This window comes from Drosophila mojavensis, unplaced genomic scaffold (genome assembly GCF_018153725.1).
Source record: "Drosophila mojavensis isolate 15081-1352.22 unplaced genomic scaffold, ASM1815372v1 contig_74, whole genome shotgun sequence".
Classification (NCBI taxonomy): domain Eukaryota; kingdom Metazoa; phylum Arthropoda; class Insecta; order Diptera; family Drosophilidae; genus Drosophila; species Drosophila mojavensis.
In genome coordinates, this window is record NW_025318899.1 from 22786368 (window position 1) to 22803474 (window position 17107).

Genomic DNA, 17107 nt, shown 5'->3' on the forward strand with positions numbered 1-17107 from the left:
TCACGACCTATGGCGAGACAAGATTTACCTTTCCTTAACATCCATTGCCTCTGCTCCACTGTCGATTGCTGTTTGCTCTCAAATTATCATAAGCAAATACGGCCCAAAACCGAGCCTAAGACGAACGGTCGGAGAGACGGAGGTGCGGAGGGGCTAACGGGTTGTCCGACTGGCTGACTGTTTCGACTTTACGCGCTTCAGACTTCAACTTAAGTGCTAAAGTTGCCGGCGACGCGACGCGCTGAGAGGCGCTTCTGTTGTGTAGACACTTGAGTTATTACAATATTATACATATATTCAGAATTCAAGTGCTACTGGAGAGTCGGTTATTTTTTTGTTTCTGCTTACTCTGCTGGCATTCTTCAACATCGTTCACAGTCTCTCTGGGAGCCAAAGAATCTGCATATATTTATAAATATATATATGTATATGTGTGTGTATGTATACATTTATAGCCGTGTATTTATATTTTTCGACAATAATATTTGTTTATTTACCTTCGCTGCTCAATGAGCTGGCACTTGAATGGCTCGAACTGTTGGAACAGGGCTTAGTGCAGTGTGTAATAATAACGAGATCGCTCGATCGCTCGATTTAAATGTGATCGGCAGCTGGCCTAATCAGCTCGCTAAGTATGGTTTTTGGCATTCACTTTGTTGGTTAAATCAATTCATTAATATGCGATTTTCGATTCGGTTGAAAGTTCAATGGCCACGCGCTATGACTGTTGACATCAAAGCCAAGTCAACAGATCGCCGACAAATACAATAATAGCATAACAATGGCCCAGATCGACCAACAAAAGCCGACCCAAAACTCTGAATCTGAATCCATATCTGTCTGCCAAGTCGCTGCCCAAATCCAAATCCAAAGCCAAATCCAAGTCGGAGTCCCAGTAAGAGTCCAAGTCCAGTAGTCAAGAAATCATTTCGCCTGATAAAAACATCCATTATGCGTAACAATTTGACGGCTTCTTTGGCTACCTTATTTTCTCCACTCGGCTATTGTGTCGGTGTTTTGGCTTTGATTGAGTAGCTAGCTGACCGGCTAGCCGCGGGGTAATTGTTGTCGCACAATCCCTCTCTATGTCTCAGCCCCTCCCTCTCTCTCTCTCTCTCACTATCTTTTCGTCTCTGTCTTTCCCTCTTTGGTCCAGGGCAGCGGGCATGAGTGCGCAATTACAATGCTCTAGGCGGCTTGATAAAAAAATGAAAACGAACAAACCTTCTAAAAACATGTTTGACGTCAAATAGGAAATGCCTTAATCTCTTGCACAGCCTAGCCAACTCAAACTCAAACTCCAATTCCAGCTCCGGCTCCTGCCCTCGTTCCCTTGCCCTACACTATCTATCTTGACTTGTGTTGGACATTTGTTTATGCTGGCCAATGCCTCTCGTATCATCATCTGCTCTTATTTGACTAGCTGTGCCATGGCTGCTGCTTCTACTGAGTATATCTCGACATTTTATTGCTTCTCCTGTTTTTTTTCATTTAATTTTATGTGTACTTATGGCACTAGTCACTCGTTGACACTTGTTGCCTCAGTGCTGTTGTTGTTGATTGCTTTAATGGCGTCAAGACTTTCGCTTTTATGGAGCACGCACTTCCACGAAGCGTATCTGTCTGCATTAGCTGGAACTTGACTCTAGGCTGGCAATTGGATTGTCTAACAAATATCTGAATAATCTTAAAGGAATTTACATAAAAATTAAATTGGTTAATTTCTTGGACTTTCAATCTAATATTCTTGACAGAACTTAAGGTTTTCAATAACATATCAAGATTACTTCAAAAACATGCTAAGCCGTAAGGTAAAACAGCATCTTTATTGTTGGTATAACAAAGCTAATGGACTTAAGATATCATAAAACTAGACTAGAATCTGGCGACAGAAGTGAGAAGACGCTACCGATATCAAGTACACGAAACCCTAAAATATGCTTAAGGCAAGCCGTAACAATCTGTGATGCAAGAATGATAGAACAGCAGATACCCTGTAGTAAATATGTAGGCTCGACTCTGTGTTATTAAGTCTTTCAGTTTGTATGAAGACTATAGATAATAGACTATTATGTATATATAGTAATAATCTTATGATTCTAAATCAATATGGAATGATAGAACAAGATACTCAGTTGTTATTAGGCTCGACTATGTCTTATTGCATCTTAAAGTTTCAACTTGTAAGAAGACGATAGAGTCTATACAATTACGTATGTGTATACTATATAGGAATAATCTTATGGCTCTCAATCAATATAGGTTGTTGCGATGCACGAATGATAGAAGAAAAGATACCCAGTATTATAAATTCTATATATTATTATTAATCATATAATTTCCATTTAGTTCAGGATATATTTTACGGTTCCATATAATTCAGAAGTAAAATGGTTTCTTCTGAAACTTCTTATTCTTCCGCTTTTCGTATTATCTAAGGGGTATAACAAATATGGCGTTAAGTCAACAGACACACGGCCATTACTCAAAGCGAGAACAATTTATGCCACCACTGCAATGGGCCTTCTTTTTTATTGTGTCTCCAATTCAGACTCAGCCTCTCATCTAAGGCGTCAAAAGCTCAAATATTTACAATTAGCCCAAAACACATACACACGCACATACATTGTCAGAGAAGAAGTGAAACGAGATAAGGCGAAAGCGAAAAGCATGAAAATATTTGTTCAAAAGGCAAATAAATTGCAGCAGATAAAGATCTAATTTTGATTAAAATTTAAGCTTTTTCACAACCTTAGCTGCTACCGTGCAAGAGCCTACATAGATCAGTAGACCGAGAGAGGGGGCGTGCGGCAGAGGGAGCGAGAGGAAGCGACAGCTGGAAGCTAAGCTAAGAGTCAAAGAAGAAATTTGAAGATGTCGCATCTGGAATTTATGTTTGGCTTTTTCGCTGACAACACACACAAAATATACAGAGAGAGAGAGAGAGTGGGAGAGGGAGATAGAGAGAGAGGGAGAGGGAGATAGAGAGAGAGAGGGAGAGAAAGAGAGTTGAAACCTTTAATAAATTAAACTCTGGGACACACGCCTGCTTATCGCTATCTGGAGTGAAGTCGCACAGCATGTTGCTTCTCGTTTTTTATAATTTTTGTAGACTTTTAGTTGGCATACATGGACAAACAATACGGTACTTTTAACACCAAAAACAGGGCCGCCTTAACAAAGGCCAAGACAGCACAGAAGCGACAGACGCGTAGCTGCCGTTCGAGCAGCAGCTGGCCCTTAGCGCTTAGTTACAGATACATTTCAGCCACACACACACACACACACACAGATACAAACAGAGATACAGATACAGATGCTGATACAGATACAGATACAAATACTGTTGCACAGCTAGGCACATGGAGGAAATCCATTTGCATATGAATGTGGCAATGATTACAAATTTCGCTCGTAAAAATGTTTAGTTTTTTTTTTGTTTTAATTTTTGGTTTTTGGTTGTTTTTTTTTACCTTTTTTCGGAGGCATAATTAACTATGGATCGATCGAGCGTATGCGTTGCGGTTGCGGCAATTTATAGGCTTGTTGTTGTAACTGATTGTGAGATACGATCTTGTATCGGTTTTTATATACGTATCTATGTCTATATATATTATATATATGTGTGTGTGTCTGGGGACGCATGCGCTGTGTCTGCTGCCGATAAATGAGCAGTCGAATAATGTCAATGGACTTTGGTGGGAAAGTGTTTAGCCGTTTGCGTTATGCAGATGAAGCTATTTTATTGAATGAACTGAAACTGAAGCCGGAGCTGAAGCCGAAGCTGTGGCCGTAACTGTAGTTGAAACTGAAGCTGAAAGCCGAACCTTTCACAGCCAATTAAAAGCGACTAACAAGATCGATGCTGCTGCCAGATAAGCTAGCACCTAATAGCCTAACTGCATACTTAATAGATTAGCCATGCCTGATTCCCACCAGCACCTTCGCCTTCACCGCCAACGCCCACTGACAGCCCAGACCAGGCCAGACCAGGATCCCACACTCACAGCAGTTGTGTTGCTGTGCATCTGCGATCTACAGCAGCGATCCTACAGCCTCCACTCGCTCCGTGCTTGCCGTCATTCCGCATCTTGTGTTTATTATGGCGCGTTTCGTTAATTTCTTGGCGCCATCATCATCGGCTGCGACTCCGTCTCCGTCTCTGTCTCCGTCTCCGTCTCCTCCTCCTTCTTCTTCATCTACTTTGTCCCAGGCTTCTCTCTCCTTTGCTGCGTCATAAAATTAAAACTCTTCACTCCATCATTTTTCGTGTGCGAGTGCAACATTTGACAGGTAAACGTCTGGGAAAAAAATAACTTACCGTCTGACCGCCCGGTTAGCGCAGCCGCGCCCTACTGCCCGAATCTTTGCATACTCAGGCCACAGAACTCGAAATACACTCTCTGATCCGCAAATACTCTTATCGATACAGCTAATTGTTAAATATATAATATATAAAGTTTGATTTTTATAGATTTAGTGAATAGGCTATAAGAAATTCATAAGAAAAGTGTTGAACGACACCTGGATTAATAGATCAATGAGATTAATACTGTATTTATTCATTGATTTATTATTATTTATTCATTGATTTATTATTATAGTATTATTTGTATATTCATACTTGTTTCAATAGAAGATATAGTATATGTGGATAGTAATCCACAAATATATTTGATTTATTTATTAAACGATAGAGTTTATATGAAATAAAGTCCTGGCTACTAGAACCTTTTAATTAAATATTTCCTATATATATTAACTACCCATATTCCATATTCATAGAGTATATAAAAATCGCTGTTCCTTAAAATTTGAGCTTTTAATAAATTACCTAAGAAAAAAAAATATATATATTTCTCTCAGCCTTTTTTGTGTGTTGCTGTTGATGTGCAGTTAGCCATACTTTTGACAGATTTATTAGGTAATATTAATTTTTTATATGTGCAGCAAAATGTGGCATGGGAGCTGTCATTATCACCTGCACGCCCAGGAAACTGGGTGCCTGCTGTAGGTCAGCGACAAACGCCCAAAGGAATTAAGTAAATATTTATATGGGAAGCAAAAGTGAACTCCAGCCTCCAGGCATATCAAAGGGGGGGCAGAGTGCAGCAAATACACTGAGTGGCACTTTATATATTCCAATCTGGATAGGAACCGTTGGACACAAGTCTATTTACCTGTGTTGAACGTGTGAAAACGCATTTGCATATTCAATCAGCGACACAATAAATATACGAATACTACATACGAATTCATATAGAGTCGTTAAACAACATTTACATACGAGAATCACAAAATTGTTAACAGCGACCGCAGGTGGACTGAACATTCGGATCGTTCGACTCGAGACTTTTGCATTCGAATTGAAAGTGTCAACAGTTGGTAGCGCTTCTGGAAACGCAGCGACCCATGAGCCCTTGTGCCCAAATTCCAAATGCAAACTTGGAAACAAATTACAAAAGACTAAAAAATAGAAGCACGCGTTTGAGTGGCTCACGACACACGACTCCGATATACCCTGTGTTTAATCCTTAACATATTGATATATGGGTGTAATATTTTGATATATTTATAAATTAACAATTATTATACCCTGAACCCATTTTCAATGGGAAATCAGGGTATAATGGTTTTGTTTTTATTGGTATTGATATATTTGTATATTAATCTATTTATATACTGCATATTGATATATTGGTTTAAGAATATATTAATAAGTTGATGCATTGATATGTTCTTATATTGATACATTTTTATAATGATATCCATTGACTATGTCTATCATCAGGAATCATATGAATTAATTGCAATTGCCTTTCTTAGCCTGTTACATACTTACTGACATGCTTCGTAATTAAACCCTTTTCAAATACATGCAGGGTATTGAAAGTAAATAAACATGAATTCGCACATCTGTGAACTGGAATAGACACGATGATTCGGCAAAGGCGACGAAAAATATTTGCGTGGGCAGATGGAATATTTTGGTTTGGAGCTTCTCAGCTATTTTTGACCCGAATTTGTACTAAAATTAACAGCTTGCCCAATTTGGCAAAATATACCAAAAATATTGTTATGGCGGCTCTTAAAATTTCCATTATGAGGGAGCACAACAATGGCAGCTCAGCTCTCGGGCTATCTATGCTGCTGTTTGTAAGTAGTTCAGACGTGGCGCCACGCGCTGCGGCACAGTTGACATTTCTAGCTACTGCTGCTGCTGCGGCTCCTCCTCCTCCTGCTGCTCCTGCTACTCATTGCAGTTCACTTTCGGTTTCCGCTGCCATTGCTGATAAGCGCCAGTTGCAGCTGCTGGGCTACGGCTCTGTACTTATCAGGCAGAATGCCGCAAGCCGCAAGCCACATGCCCCGTGCCCCACACCCCCTGCCCTGTACCCCGCACCACGTCGCGCTCTAATGCATAACTATAAAGACAAATTATGAGCGATACGCTAAATCAACGAAGTGCATTTAAGCGCTGCCCGCCGCGGGCCCAGCGACAATCGAGAAGCAAATCTTTCTTTCTCTCTTTTATTTGGGAGGTACGTGGCACATTTGACTTAATGAAAATGTTGGCACTACAAGTCAAGTGCTTCGAGGCGCAGTCAAGCGCATACACACACACACACGCACACACACACACTCGAGCTGCCGTGCTTGCAGCACGCAAGAGAAAAATGTTGGCGCCAGGCGCCACTAAAAAATCTTATGAATGAAGTAGACACATTTTTTGTTGCTACTGCTGTGTATATGAGTGTGTGTGTGTGTGTGTGCTTGCCCCAAGCACCAAGCCGTGCCTCTACCATACCCCTCCCTCTCGTTTGTTTGTTTGGTGTCGAACGGAATCGCGTTTGAAGTGCATAGACAGAGAGCTCGACTCTCGTTGTCTCAGCCTGTCTTCTGTCATTATAATAATTTTCTTAGAAAGTTCTGGCATTTATTAAGTTATTAAAATGAAATTAGAGCCTACTTAACAGAATTCCACAAATTCTTTGCTAATTATTATATTTATTTCGTTGGTAGCTCGCAGGCATAGTTTGAGAGACAATATTGAAAGACTAATTTGTATAGGTATAATAATAGTAGTAGCAATGTATTGAACTAGGGTATATTATATATTTTAGGATTATTCAAAATGTTGAATGTAACAAGAAATATCATTAAGCTATGTTGGTTTTTCTAAGCAACTTTTCCAAATTAATAGTAAAAATTTCATTCTGATTCATAATGTGAGTTTCTGTATTCTGGCCTTACACATTTAAGAATGTGAATGAAAAATGTTGAGTACTCAGATATTCGGATTAATAGCAGATCCTTTAGTTGACTTTTCATAAAAGTACATACCATGTATAGGATCTAAAGCTACTTTCAATAATAGATCCTATTGAAATTGTGTTTGGAATATTTAAATAAATAAAAATAAAAAAATCTTTATAATCAAAGTTATTTTTCCTATTTTCTTTTCTTTTCAGATCAACCTAGTACTTTATATATTATTTTGCTTTTTATTGTATTTATCATATATTTATTATTATATCTGTTTTTATACACAATATGTATAATTATACAGAGAAATGAGAAACGTCATTCTAAGATCATGATGAAGGTATTTTTCAATCGAATCCCTTGCACGTATCCTTTGCACAATAAATTATATAATAATTAATAACTAATTATAGACAGTCTTTGAATATCAATATGCAAGATGTGCTCCATAAAATATAATTAATTTATTGGAATTCAGAGTAACTATTTATTGCCATGCCTCTAGCGCCCTTTATCAATCGCATTTATTAGGGACTTTCCAGGACCGATTCCATTCCGTTTTGGGCTACCTGTTGATCGGCTGGCGAGCGAGCGTGCGATCCTTATTAAATCCACGCACTAAGAGCATTAATCACCATTTTCACGCGACGCGCTTGTCGCCCGGGAAGGGAAAGGGGAAGGAGAACGAGGCAGGAGGCAGAGGGAGGAAGGTGAACGTGGTGCCTGCCGCGAGTGCTTCCTGGAAAAGTGCAGCGCCTGCGCCGCCGCGTGTTGACTAATGACGCGCATTTAGCAGCGATTAATGAATTTTATGGGCCACCATAATTTTATGGCACATCAACTGGGCCGGCGGCCCGTTGGCCCGGTGGAAATTCCAGCGAATTTCCCAGCGGCCAGACCATTGACGACGCTGCGGGCTGGAAAAATGAAAAGCTGCAGTCTGCGGTTTTATTGTCCTACCTGTTCGCCCGGCTGGCACCGGCGTTACGCGCACAATGGCCGAGGTACTTGAGATTTTATGGTCACATGCGCACGGGCATCCTCCCTCGGTACGTATTCAAATGCATTCAGATGCTAATCAAGTGCTCGGGCCGGTTGTGTGGCGTGCCCTTAGGTTTGAATAGGGCGTTTGTATGACAGCTAATGTCTCGCATAATAGAAATCACCTACTTAAGAATCAAGTGCAAATTGTCCAAGCCAACCCACTTGAGACTTCAACTATGGAATCTGGATCACTCTACTCATGCGCGCATGCACACATGCATACATCTGTGTATGTGTAATCCTTGTATAATTGAAACAAAATGCAATTTGTTTTTACAGTTTGTCGCAGGCTTTAAGATCCCATTTTTGGGTTTGTTTTCATTTCACTACAAGAAACAAGAGACAAGAGACTAGAGACGAGATATATAGGAGACAAGAGAATGAGCATGTCGTTTGTTGTTCTCAGCAAAGATTTGCTCAAAGGATTTGCCTCTGCCTTCGCATTCAACTGAGACTTCTTTCTTTCGCCTGCGTATGGCTGCAGTCTCTCTTGGTTTTGGTTTATTTTTACTGCTGCTTAAACAATTTTCGCTTAAATTGTTTGTCGCAAATGGGATTTGGGTTCACCACAAGAGGTTTGGTTAAAGGATAACAATCAATTTGCCATTGTTGACAATTCGAGATCATTGTTCAGCCCAAGCGGGGACAATTGAAGGAATGTTGTCATCTGTTTGTCTAACTGTTTACTTTCGTAATGGATCCCATCCAAACAGCTGCTAACGATCACAATTTTGATCTTGGAGCGTTATGGGAGTACCAGACGGGAACCTAATTTTGTGGATGTTTAATGAAATTATATATATTGCATTTTAAAAATGTACACATCAACCAACCTAAGATATTCAAAAGGAAATATCAGAAATTATATTTATTGAGAATGATTGGGTTTCGGATTTATGCTATGATTATATTTATTTATTCTCTACTAAATATTTATTATTACTAAAATTGTCATTGGTATTTTCTTAATATCTAGAATTATTAAACATGACGGGTTCTATTATTTTCAAATATTTAAAAAATAATTTATTCTTGAACACATTTATTAAGAACAGTTTTCATTTGCTCCGAACAAATTCTGTTATATGCGATTTGTTACAATTGCTATTCAAGGTTAGCTGTGTGAGTAATATGAGTAATTTATGTTATGAAAGTATGCAAGAATTTTGTGTAGGAGAAACAATACATTTGTTCATGAAAGATCGAATTCGAGCCTCTTTCTTTCTACCTAGTATCTGAGAAGATCTTACGGGTGGACGGAAAGACAGATGTACCAAGCTCTCTGTTGGACAGACAGACTGATAGACGCAGTTATATCCATTCGGCGTGATTGCACAGGCCTTTCACTAATATTAAATTGATAAGTCAGTTTCGATATGCTAGTAGGATAGATAGATAGATAATGTTGAATACTAAATCTATGCTAGTAGATATAGGACTTCTTTATCAGTTGTCTTACAGGACCTGCAAAGACCATTAAAAATGTTCGAGCGTAATTAAAATGCTTGTTCACATGCTGTATACACAGGCTGTTTAAATTTTTCCCAGTCCAGGCACTTTTTATCCATGATAATCACGCCCGTACTGCTGCTTCTTCTACTTCTGTTTTTTTTTTTTTTTTTTTTTGGTAATGCATATTCAGATCTTTTCGGCATACCACAAACGATTATCTGCATCGAAGCACACTCATCGAAACGCGGCAGCGTCCTCTTCTTTGGCCACTGGACAGAGACAGCGCCGAACAATGGCAGCGGTTAAAGTACAAAGCATCGCACTTTATTAACTACTTGAGATTAAGTCTGATAAAGAGATAATCCCCGACGGTCGGCAACTAAACTCAAAGTGCACCGCATACTCCTACAACGCGAGAACTCTCTCGTCTCTGAGGCATAGGTAGATGGAGTATGACACAGAGAGAGGAAGAGAGAGGGAGAGTGAGAGTTCCAACATTTCGGTAGCTGTGCCAGTGTAATAAGCATAACAATTTCGTTGTCCGCCCAATTGACAAGCCAGACCGTGGTAGTTGAGAGGCTGAGATATCTGGAGCGCTGCCGTGTAAAATAGATCACAGGTAATGTTGCTGTCGCTATCGCTGTTGCTGCTCAGGTGAGATCAATAGCAGCCAGTCAAAGACATAGATGAGGCTTATCGCTTGTATTGACGGGCCACTGCCTCAGCTCGACTCTCTCCGCCCGTAGCCAACCATCCACACGTCACTGCACTTTTGCTTGGCCTCGCATCTCATCAGTCCGTCAGCCCGACATCGGGCCGTCAGCCCGGCATTCCGACAGCCCGACATCGTCATCGCTCCTCGCTATCGGGCGCAGCTGCCTTTGATCAGTGTAGCGTAATTTTAAGCCAAATTGGGCAGCCTTTTGGTGCTGCCGCGTTGCCTACGGGCCAACGGCTTTTGGCCTCATGCTGGGCTCTATTCGATGTCTCCTGGCTGCCGCTTGGTGCCAATGTCCTGGTTCCTCTGGCGTTGGCTGCCTCACTTTTTCAATGCTTTAGTGTGAAGTTGTAACATCTCCTAGTTAGGGTGGCTTTACTGTACTGTCTCCCTTTCTCGCTCTCTCGCTGTCTCCCTTTTCTGTTTTCTGTTCTTTTGAGGCGTGGAGCTACTGCTGTGTAATGGGATTTACCTTTGATCTATTGTCTATTCGCATATTTTATTAGAACTTATTGTTCCTTACATTTTTTGCAATTTTGAGTTGGAGCATGCGTTGTATTTTTTTCATTCTTTACATATAGCAGAAAATATTCCGGGTGTCATTTGTAAAGATTTTGATAAACATTTGATTCATCTGAAAATATTTCATAGATTTTTAAGGAATACTTGATCATGTCGAAAAGGGTTTAATTATGCGAATTGCTCGCAAGTTTAATTAGTAATTAGTTTAGTAAAAAGACTATTTTTACATATTTAGAATGTAATAGTTTGAAAATATTTTAAATATTTTACATTTAACATATGATTTTTCGTCCTCAACATTATATTTCATGTAACTGATTTTAGTTTTTATACTATACTAACACTTTTGAAATACCATAATTTGTTTAAAGTTTAATGTGTGTAAGTATTTGAAATGAAATATATCTGTGAAACATCTTCGAATATATATTCAATATTTTATTAATTTAATAGTTCATTAATTTAATAAAAATATATAGATATTTAATAAATGTATGTACATAAAATAGTATGGACAGTGATCAACCAATACACTGGAATATTTTGGTTTTGGGATGTGTCTGACATTTGGAATATATATTCGTTGGGACTCTCATAGAGGTTAGTTTTCCCAAACTCCCATTAGACAAGTGGACAATCAGAAAATACTATATTTAGTTTAGTAGACAGATTATTCTTTAGGAATCGAGGATATTTTTAATATATGCTGTTATAGAATATAGTATATCGAATATACTATTCGGTATATATTGTATATGGAATATATAATTCAAATATTTATAAATACGTGTGTTGAAGGCGTGGCAAGCCAGTTGGAAAATCTAAAAAGAAACGATCAGCTTTTGAGCTTCTCTCTCGAATTTATTTATCTCTACATTCTTGTTCACAATTTCCAGTAACTCCGTATATGAAGTGAATAAATAAATTCTTATACTAATAGAAATGTAAGCGTCAAGTCTGCTTTAGATTATTGAGAGTTCGCCTTGGATCAGGGAACTGTTGAAATGCGTTGGCTTAGCTAGAGGCAGTGGGTCTTTCGTTTGCGAAAGACCAAATGAGGCATGACAACGCTTCAAGTGTTTATGCAAATGCATTTTAACACCTGGCTGCACAAATATTATCTAACTGCTCATAATAATATTGATAATTTTTATAAATACCACAAAAGAGCGAGAGAGAGAGGGAGGTAGACGTAGATGGAGATGGAAGAGCTGAGTTCAATACATATAACTGTGGGGTGAACGTGAGGCGTAAATTAATTCTATTGAAGTCGCTTACAGTTCCATGAAACGGCAGCCGGGTCCGGGAGACAACAACAGCCAACGGATCGCAACTGAAGCGCTGAGTAAACAGTTTCATTGGCTTGGAGAAAAAAGTGTTGAATCTGTTGCTGCGGCTGCTGCTGTTGCTGTTGCTGCTGCTGTTGCTCGTTGTGTTTACTTGGTTGCAACTTGGATGATCGTGTCGTGGATTGTGTTTGTAGACGCAGCCGGGCCAAGCTCATTATGCGATCGCGTTAAGCTGTGAAATTTATTGTTTGTCTAGCCATAATAGGGGGGCAACAACAGCAGCCAGAGGAGACGGAGGAGACAGAGCAGAGACAGCAGCAAGAGCAGCAGAAGCAGCCAAAGTTCCGAGTCTCTAATCACCGACTATTGACAAAAACTCAATACCAGTAGTTGTTGGCAGTTCGCATTGGCATTTATGAATTATGGAAATGGTAACTACGTTTAGAAGACGCCACTTCATGCTGGTCAAATGGAGCTGAGACTGCGACTCGTCGGGTCTGACTCGGACTCTTCGGACGAACAAATGTTTTATTAATGAAACGCTGATCATCAGCTGCATTTGTTTGGTGTGGGCAGCAGCAATGCCAGCAGCGGCAGCAGCGACGTTGGCGAGTCTCTAAGCGAGACAAATTACCACATTTCAACACATACTCAAAACTGGCGCTGGAACTGCCCCCTACAGCCCATGTAAACGGTTGCAGACGGAGTCTGGGTCTCGATCTCAGACTGGGACTGGGTCTGTGTCTGCATCGGGGTTTGAACCAAGTGGCCCTTTTGGCGCCCATTGCAATTGTGTGGCATCGGCTATCGTTGTTGTTGCTGTCGTTGTTGCTTTCTTGTTTCAGTCTCGCTCGTTCGGTGGTCATTAATAAAAATGTTTTTGTTGCTTTGGGTTAACTCCCATAAGCCATAAGAAAAACAAACAAATGGACAGGCGATCGTTGGATAGTTGACTGCCTGACTGGTGGGCCAGACACATACAGAGATCGAATATGTATATGAATATACATATATGTATGCACATGTGTATGTGGCCAGACCCCTACTTTAGGTCAAATAAGCCAAGTCAGCGACGTGAGCATGAATCAACCTGTCAAAAGTCTCGTTAACGCCAACAGCAACGATTTTCGTTGCTTGGCCTTCTTTTTGCTCTGGCAGGGTCACAACGAATATGCGATGAGCTACGAGAGGTAGCAACAAAAAAAGTAATATACAAAAATATATACATGTGTGAAAGCTAGAGTTTTATGTATGACAGATAGCTAGTTCTTATATAACTCTGCTTTCTTATTTATTTAAATCCTTTTTGCAAACATTCATAACAAGTCGCTAAGTGCCAGGCGCGGCGAGACGTCCTGCTCCCCTACAAGACCTCCACACGTTGACCACAGCTTGAGACCCTAAGGGTCTGCCAAAACCTTTGTACATCCCAAGAAGCAGGAACAACAGCGCAACGCAACACAATAACCATAACAATAAAAACAAAAGCGGGGAGGGAAATTTCATTAAATGCCACATTTGAGGCAGCCAAAAACTGGCGCCAGGCACAGCATCAGCATCAGCAACAATAACAACAACAACAACAGCAACATAGCCATATCCATGTTCACAAATAATCTCGACAACGCAACGCAACGAGAGCACGAACAAATAAGCAGCAATTTCTTCATGTTGCGAGCAAATTTGGCTGGAATGCGGCGCACGGCTGATGTGGGCAGGGCTGAGTCGGCAATGAAGTGCGCCGTCGCGCTGCTAAACGATCTTGCCACCGCCCGTCCACACCATGCCACACACAAGCACACATGCAGAGAGAGCGAGAGAGCTGGTTAAGGACGGGGCACACGCACGAACTACGAACTTGATGCGGAGCCAGTTAACCAGGGTCTGGACTTTCGGGCCCTGGGCTTTGGGCCCTTCACTCGACCTGACTGCCGACAGACGACAGTCGACTGGCGCTATCGTCGTCTGGCTCTTGGCCAAGTTTTTGTTGTTGTTGTTGTTACTGGTGTTGTTGTTGCAGCGACTGCTGCTGTGCCCACACCGAATTCAGAGGTGCAAATACGTTCAGACCAGTCTCCAATTTGTGCTGGCAACTGATTATTCATGGGCCAAAGTTGTTCCATAGTTGTTATATGCTCATGTTAGCATACCCATTACCAAAACTGAGAAGGGACTGATTGCGGTAAATCAGCTATGGGAAAAATGTATCTGCAAAGAGAAAGTAATGAAAATAGTTTCTATTATTATAGAACAAAATATTATTATTAATAATTTCTATGTTATATATTTGCATACATATATATATAGTGAATCTATCTATTACTTCTACTATTAAAGAAAACATATTATTAGTAACCAAATCAAGAGTTAATCTGAAACATATCAACATTCTCAAATATTAAATATGGTAATACAATATAATTTAAGCACAAGAATTGTAGCTTAATAGAATAGGATTAACATTTAATGTTTAAAAAGCAATATCTTTTAATTGAAATCTTCGATATCCATGAAATGCAAAAACTTATGAAAGATAAAAGAGTAGATGGGAAATACAAGCATAAATAGATGAATAATTTGATAATTTTATTTATTATAATGGATTTGTGTAATTTAATTTAACAGTTAATAGCAATAGGAACTATATGTAATTTGATCACAGAATAAATAAATTGCATCATATCATTGAGTACAGGTTCAATATAGGGTATACAAATTTCGTTGCTTTTTAATGAGTATGTTATCTGGCTTTTACTTGATGATGATTTTACGTTTCTGCCTTTCTGCTCTGTTCTTGTCGCTGTCGCCGTCGTCGTTGCCGTCACCGTAGTCGAAGAGGAAATGAAATATTTGGCTGGCATAAAAGTTATCATTTTATTAAAAAGCAGAGGCAATCAACGCATTCACATATTAAAACCGATTTCCAGGCAACTTGTGGGATCTTGAGCTGAGAACTACAGAAAGACCAGAGGAAGCACGATAAGTTTATAGGTCGCAACACACAGACACAGACACAGACACAGAAAGAGAGAGGGAGACTGAGATTGAGAAAGAGAGAAACTGATTCATTTGGGTTTGGGTCAGTCGACATGCGACTGCTGGAGACAGGGGCGTGATTAAGAGAGACGTCGCGCCAGTCGCCGGGCTCGTCAACTGACCAACTGTCTACACAATTTTCCCAACATATAGGAGGATATATGTTATGTGGGCATGTCGTTGAGGGCTTGTCCTAGTTAGGACGACATTTAGTGGGCGTGTAGGCAACATATATACATATATAGTATCTGCTTCTGCTTCTGATTGAAATGGTCTGGTTAAGAATTGATTAATGCATAACATAAACAAGGATCAGATCCCGTCAAGTGCTGCAACAGAGTCACATTCAGTAGGCGTTGTGTGTGCCCGTCCCATGTCGAAGTGCAGTTTCGTGTCAGTTTTGACTATTTAGTAGACTTTGCATGGGCCTAGACATAAACGCTCATTGCTTGTGGCTAGAGTTTTCCAGCTATCGCGCGCTGTCATCGCATCTCAGCTTTCATAACTCAATCACGTCCCATAAAAAGCCATAAACAACTTTGATAACCCCACGGCATTTAGTCGGGGCTTCATAGACTGCCTATATAAATGTTTAAATTAATTACAGTCTTGCCATCAAAGATGCTATATTGTCCATGTGAGACAGGTCAGTGGCCAACAGGACCCACCGCGCGTCTCCAGCTTCAACTAAAGCTGGGCCGCTGTGGGGCTGCATAAAAGACAAAACATTGAAATCCAATTAAATGACGGTCATTAAACTGCCAGCATGATGGTGCCACAAATCCATTTTTAATTGCTTATTTCATAAAAAAGAGAGGGGGAGAGGGGACTGGCAACAGATACCCCGCCTAGACAGAGGTGCATATTATCATATTAACGCGTCTGAAAACCCAAAAAAGCTTCGGTTCCCGCAGCCCATGGCCATCAAATGGGGCCCACACTTTATTATTGTGTCAATGCAGTTAACAAACAACAAATGGACAGCCCTGCCCACAGCCACAGCCACAGCCTCAGCCTGGGCCCGAGAGGAGAACCAACAGAATTTTTGATTGATGTCCTTGACAGTCAAACGCTCGCCTAAACGGCTGCAATAAAAAATTTACCACGTTTGGGGCACAGCGGGCGGTACGTTGGCGCCAGTGATATATTTCACCCTTCGCTGATATGACTGCGAAGCATCGGCCACAAGCCGAGCGGTCAGAAGAACTCCGAACTGGCCTGAGAATCTCTGAGACAGAGACAGAGACAGAGACAGAGATGGAGATGGAGACAAAGACGGAGGCGACATTCGCTGCACTGCGAGCGCAGCCAGAGACAAGCAAACGAATTGAAAACGGAATATAAAAAGTTGGAAATGTTAAAATTTAATTATGGGTTCAGTTTTTGGGCTCTCAGCCAGATCACATGAATACATTCACACATATATGTGTGTATGTATACCACACCAATATCGAGACAATAAAACACAGTGTGCGAGTGGAGAAAAGTCAACAGAAATTTGTTTTTAATTTACAATTTAATATGCGTTATAAAAAATTGGTCTCAATGACGAGTTATAAATATTTATGAAGGCAGCGCCAGAAAGGCAACGGCTGAGGGATACCAGCACGAGTATTTTGTTTCACTCACAATTTACGAATGCTCTACAGGATCTACATTGATCAGATTGTGTGTTGGAAATATAACTTAATGGATAAGATTAAACTGAAGCTGACATATGTCAATATATGATGTAAAAGATATTGAAAGAACAAGCCGAAATTTATGTAAAGGAATATAT

The 17107-nt window shown here is 40.2% G+C and overlaps 1 long non-coding RNA gene across 1 annotated transcript; it reads right to left on the bottom strand.

Annotated features, from left to right (window-relative positions):
• Positions 1-9909: 9909 nt before the first annotated feature.
• Positions 9910-11146, bottom strand: LOC122757600. The gene is made up of 2 exons (XR_006357697.1): positions 11004-11146; positions 9910-10934 (listed from the first exon to the last, which is right to left on the bottom strand). It is a non-coding gene; the product is annotated as an uncharacterized LOC122757600 (long non-coding RNA).
• Between the last annotated feature and the right edge of the window lie 5961 nt (positions 11147-17107).